Here is a 7,555-nt window from a genome sequence, read left to right as displayed (position 1 = left end):
AGCTGGTCAGTCCTATATAGCAGCTGATTTGTTTGACATCAAATCTCTAGCCACTTTAATAATACAAAATGTAATGTAATAAATGTATCACTAGTCACTTTAAACAATGCCACTTTATATAATGTTTACATACCCTACGTTACTCATCTCATATGTATATACTGTACTCTATACCATCTACTGCATCTTGCCTATGTCGTTCAGCGATCGCTCATCCATATATTTATATGTACATATTCTTATTCATTCCTTTACACTTGTGTGTATAAGGTAGTTGTTGTGAAATTGTTAGATTACTTGTTAGATATTACTGCACGGTCGGAACTAGAAGCACAAGATTTTTCGCTACACTTGCATTAACATCTGCTAACCATGTGTATGTGACCAATAAAATTTGATTTGATTTGATCAAAACACACACAAAAAAATGTTTGGCTGACTGTGTCTCTCATACAATCAAATGGTTTACATAGTTTATAGCCTAAATTTGATTGATGATCATTTTCAATCAATATTTTACCGCTTATTGTAGGCTATTACACTAATTTGATACATATATTGAGATTAAGAGACAGAGCTGTCATATTCTTCAACAATTAGCTGAAATATGTTTTGCTGAAATATGTTAACACTTTAGAGAAGGAACTGGGAATTTTATATTTTTCCTAGGGTAGACAATTATAGGCTACTACATTTGCAAGGCCCATTGTGAGATTATAAATAATTTTACAATCAAAACATCTATCCCAAGTCTTAACCCTCACCTTAACCATTTGGAATGAGTTCCTAAACTTAACCTCTAACTTTGAAAATTGACATTTGGAGAAATAGAATGATAAAGAGCAACAAAAACACTTAGACATTTGGAGAATGTGGATGAACGTTTAATTCTGCAGTGAGACTGTGGGAGCTTGTTGCATCTGAATATAAAGACTCAGGTCAGATATGTAGTTTATACTGTATATATATACCTTATATATATATATATATATATATATATATATATATATATGTTCCCTATATACTGCACTACTTTTGACCAGTGCCCTATGGGTAGTGCACTAAATAGATAATAGGGTGTCATTTGGGACGCACTTTTGTTTGGATTGTTAGAATGTCGGTATTTATTCATGGCAGCTTTTAGCCCCAGCTACTTCTTCGACACACGTGCACACACACACTCACACACTCACACAGCCGCTGCTCCTGTCGGTGTTGCACATTGGCTAATTACTCAGTCATCCTAGTATTGGCAGATCACCGCACACATATCGATCACAGTGCTTAGGCTCTGACTCAAACACGAATTAACCAAGCATTATTTTTGTTGCAGCCGAGGACAAATATTCCATTTTATTACACAGCCCAGCTCCACATTTGACAGAATTCTGCCTATTGTTTTGAAAAGCAATTGAAATGTTAGGGTGAGATCAGGCTCAAAACAAGTGAATGAAAGAAGTGAACAGGAACTTTATTAGAGTTCTACCAGAGACCGGGAGCACTACCGAAAACACTTATGGTGTTCTGAGTCCTGAGTAGTGCAGAAGTAAATTCCTTCCCTTCTGGTGCCGTTTCCTCCCTCTAAAGCTCCTAAACACTATGATGGTGTTTCTCAAATGTGACTACCCTCTAAGTGTACTACAATATGCATGATTAAATAATTAGGGGTTCCTGACTGGTGAGAGATGATTCCCATCAAGCGTGGGACTCACGCAGTATATATATATATAGGACATCTGATATATAGGACTGACCACCTGATATATAGGACTGACTCCCTGCTATACAGGACTGACCACCTGATATATAGGACTGACTCCCTGCTATACAGGACTGACCACCTGATATATAGGACTGACTCCCTGCTATACAGGACTGACCACCTGCCATGTATGACTGACCACCTGATATATAGGACTGACTCCCTGCTATACAGGACTGACCACCTGCCATGTATGACTGACCACCTGATATATAGGACTGACTCCCTGCTATACAGGACTGACCACCTGCCATATATGACTGACCACCTGCTATATAGGACTGACTCCCTGCTATACAGGACTGACCACCTGCCATATAGGACTGACCACCTGCTATATAGGACTGACCACCTGCCATATAGGACTGACCACCTGCTATACAGGACTGACATCCTGCCATATAGGACTGACCACCTGCTAAATTGGACTGACCACCTGCCATACAGGACTGACCACCTGCCATATAGGACTGATACCTGCTATATTGGACTGACCACCTGCTATATAGGACTGACCACCTACTATATAGGACTGACCACCTGCTATATAGGACTGACCACCTGCTATATAGGACAGACCACCTGCTATATAGGACTGACCAGCTGCTATATAGGACAGACCACCTGCTATATAGGACAGACCACCTGCTATATAGGACAGACCAGCTGCTATATAGGACTGATACCTGATATATAGGACTGACCACCTGCTATATAGGACTGACCACCTGCAATATAGGACTGATACCAGCTATACAGGACTGACCACCTGCTACATAGGACTGACCACCTGCTACATAGGACTGACCATCTGCTATATAGGACTGACCACCTGCTATATAGGACTGACCACCTGGTATTTATGACTGAACACCTGCTATATAGGACTGACCACCTGCTATATAGGACTGACCACCAGCTATATAGGACTGACACCTGCTATATAGGACTGACCAGCTGCTATATAGGACTGACCAGCTGCTATATAGGACAGACCAGCTGCTATATAGGACTGACCTACTGCTATATAGGACACACCACCTGCTATATAGGACTGACCAGCTGCTATATAGGACAGACCACCTGCTATATAGGACAGACCACCTGCTATATAGGACAGACCACCTGCTATATAGGACTGACCAGCTGCTATATAGGACTGATACCTGATATATAGGACTGACCACCTGCTATATAGGACTGACCACCTGCAATATAGGACTGACACCTGCTATATAGGACTGACCACCTGCTAAATAGGACTGACCACCTGGTATTCATGACTGACACCTGCTATATAGGACTGACCACCTGGTGTTAATGACTGACCACCTGCTATGTAGGACTGATGCCTGCTATATAGGACTAACCACCTGCTATATAGGACTGAACACCTGCTATTTAGAACAGATTACCTACTTTATAGGACTGATACCTGCTATATAGGACTGACCACCTGCTATTTAGAACAGATGACCTACTTTATAGGACTGATACCTGCTATATAGGACTGACCACCTGACATATAGAACTGACCACCTGCTCTATAGGACAGACCACCTACTTTATATGACTGATACCTGCAATATAGGACTGACCCCCTGCTACATAGGACTGACCACCTGCTACATAGGACTGACCACCTGCTACAAAGGACTGACCACCTGCTACAAAGGACTGACCACCTGCTATATAGGACTGACCACCTGCTATAGAGGACTGACACCTGCTATATAGGACTGACCAGCTGCTATATAGTACTGACCACCTGCAATATAGGACTGATACCTGATATATAGGACAGACCACCTGCTATATAGGACTGCCCCCCTGCTATATAGGACTGATACCTGATATATAGGACTGACCACCTGCTATATAGGACTGACCACCTGCAATATAGGACTGACACCTGCTATATAGGACTGACCACCTGCTAAATAGGACTGACCACCTGGTATTCATGACTGACACCTGCTATATAGGACTGACCACCTGGTGTTAATGACTGACCACCTGCTATATAGGACTGACCACCTGCTAAATAGGACTGACCACCTGGTATTCATGACTGACACCTGATATATAGGACTGACCACCTGCTATATAGGACTGCCCCCCTGCTATATAGGACTGACCACCTGATATATAGGACTGACTCCTGCTATATTGGACTGACCACCTGCTATATAGGTCTGACCACCTGGTATTTATGACTGACCACCTGCTATATAGAACTGACCACCTGCAATATAGGACTGACCAGCTGCAATAAAGGACTGACCACCTGCTATATAGGACTGACCACCTGGTATTTATGACTGACCACCTGTTATATAGGACTGACCACCTGGTATTTATTACTGACCACCTGCTATATAGAACTGACCACCTGCTGTATTGGACTGACCACCTGCTATATAGGACTGACCACCTGCTATATAGGACTGACCACCTAATATATAGGACAGATTACCTGCTATATAGGTCTGACCACCTCCTATATAGGACTGACCACCTACAAAATAGGACTGATACATGGTATTTATGACTGACCACCTGCAATGTAGGACTGACCACCTGCTATATAGGACTGACCACCTACTATATAGGACTGATACCTGCTATATAGGACTGCCCACCTAATGTATAGAACAGATTATCTACCTTATAGGACTGATACCTGCTATATAGTACTGACCACCTGCTATATAGGACTGACCACCTACTACAGAGGACAGATGGCCTGCTATATAGGACTGATACCTGCTATATAGGACTGACCACTTGCAATATAGATCAGATGACCTAATTTATAGGTCTGATACCTGCTATATAGGACTGACCACCTGCTATATAGGACTGACCACCTGCTATATAGGACTGACCACCTGCTATATAGGACTGACCACCTGCTATATAGGACTGCCCCCCTGCTATATAGGACTGACCACTTGCAATATAGGACTGACCACCTGCTATATAGAACTGATTCCTGCTATATTTGACTGACCACCTGCTATATAGGACTGACCACCTGCAATATAGGAATGACCACCTGCTATATAGAACTGATTCCTTCTATATTGGACTGACCACCTGCTATATAGGACTGATATCCTGGTATTTATGACTGACGACCTGCTATATAGGGCTGACCACCTGCTATATAGGACTGACCACGTTATATGTAGGACTAACCACCTGCTATATAGGACTGACCACCTGATATGTAGGACTGACCACCTTCTATATAAGACTGATTCGTGCTATATAGGACTGACCACCTTCTATATAGGACTGATTCCTGATATATAGGATTGACTACCTGCTATATAGGACTGACCACCTGCTATATAGGACTGACCACCGGCTATATAGGACTGACCACCTGCAATATAGGACTGACCACCTGCTATAAAGGACTGATATCCTGGAAGTTATGACTGACCACCTGCTACATAGGACTGACCAGCTGCTAGACAGGAATGACCACCTGCAATATAGGACTGATACCTGATATGTAGGACTGACCACCTGCTATATAGGACTGATACCTGATATATAGGACTGACCACCTGCTATACAGGACTGATACCTGCTGTATAGGACTGACCACCTGCTATATAGGACTGACCACCTGCTACATAGGACTGACCACCTACAATATATGACTGATACCTGGTATTTATGACTGACCACCTGTTATATAGAACTGACCACCTGCTATACAGGACTGATACCTCCTATATAGGACTGACCACCTGCTATATAGGACTAACCACCTACTATATATGACTGATACCTGCAATATAGGACTGACACCCTGCTATATATGACTGATAACTATTATATAGGACTGACCACCTGCAATATAGGACTGATACCTGCTATATAGGACTGACCACCTGCTAAATAGGACTGACCACCTGGTATTCATGACTGACACCTGCTATATAGGTCTGACCACCTGGTGTTAATGACTGACCACCTGCTATGTAGGACTGATGCCTGCTATATAGGACTAACCACCTGCTATATAGGACTGAACACCTGCTATTTAGAACAGATTACCTACTTTATAGGACTGATACCTGCTATATAGGACTGACCACCTGCTATTTAGAACAGATTACCTACTATATAGGACTGATACCTGCTATATAGGACTGACCACCTGACATATAGAACTGACCACCTGCTCTATAGGACAGACCACCTACTTTATATGAATTATACCTGCAATATAGGACTGACCCCCTGCTACATAGGACTGACCACCTGCTACATAGGACTGATAACTGCTATATAGGACTGACCACCGGCTACATAGGACTGACCACCTGCTATATAGGACTGACCACCTGCTATAGAGGACTGACACCTGCTATATAGGACTGACCACCTGCTATATAGGACTGACCACCTGCTATAGAGGACTGACCACCTGCTACATAGGACTGACCACCTGCTATACAGGACTGATAACTGCTATATAGGACTGACCACCTGCTACATAGGACTGCCCCCCTGCTATATAGGACTGACCACCTGATATATAGGACTGATTCGTGCTATATTGGACTGACCACCTGCTATATAGGTCTGACCACCTGGTATTTATGACTGACCACCTGCTATATAGAACTGACCACCTGCAATATCGGACTGACCAGCTGCAATATAGGACTGACCACCTGCTATATAGGACTGACCACCTGGTATTTATGACTGACCACCTGTTATATAGGACTGACCACCTGGTATTTATGACTGACCACCTGCTATATAGAACTAACCACCTGCTGTATTGGACTGACCACCTGCTATATAGGACTGACCACCTAATATATAGGACTGACCACCTAATATATAGGACAGATTACCTGCTATATAGGTCTGACCACCTCCTATATAGGACTGACCACCTACAATATAGGACTGATACATGGTATTTATGACTGACCACCTGCAATGTAGGACTGACCACCTGCTACATAGGACTGACCACCTGCTATATAGGACTGACCACCTACTATATAGGACTGATACCTGCTATATAGGACTGACCACTTGCAATATAGAACAGATGAACTAATTTATAGGACTGATACCTGCTATATAGGACTGACCACCTGCAATATAGGACTGATACCTGCTATATAGGACTGACCACGTGCTATATAGGACTGCCCACCTGCTATATAGAACAGATTATCTACTTTATAGGACTGATACCTGCTATATAGTACTGACCACCTGCTATATAGGACTGACCACTTACTATAGAGGACAGATGACCTGCTATATAGGGCTGACCACCTGCTATATAGGACTGACCACGTTATATATAGGACTAACCACCTGCTATATAGGACTGACCACCTGATATGTAGGATTGACCACCTGCTATATAAGACTGATTCGTGCTATATAGGACTGACCACCTTCTATATAGGACTGATTCCTGATATATAGGACTGGCCACCTGCTATATAGGACTGATACCTGCTATATAGGATTGACTACCTGCTATATAGGACTGACGACCTGCTATATAGGACTGACCACCGGCTATGTAGGACTGACCACCTGCAATATAGGACTGACCACCGGCTATATAGGACTGACCACCTGCAATATAGGACTGACCACCTCCTATAAAGGACTGATATCCTGGAAGTTATGACTGACCACCTGCTACATAGGACTGACCAGCTGCTAGACAGGAATGACCACCTGCAATATAGGACTGATACCTGATATAAAGGACTGACCACCTGCTATATTGGA

The sequence above is a fragment of the Salvelinus namaycush genome, chromosome 10 (genome assembly GCF_016432855.1).
Source record: "Salvelinus namaycush isolate Seneca chromosome 10, SaNama_1.0, whole genome shotgun sequence".
NCBI lineage: Eukaryota > Metazoa > Chordata > Actinopteri > Salmoniformes > Salmonidae > Salvelinus > Salvelinus namaycush.
The sequence above is the reverse complement of the archived record's forward strand: the minus strand, read 5'-3'. Positions refer to the sequence as shown.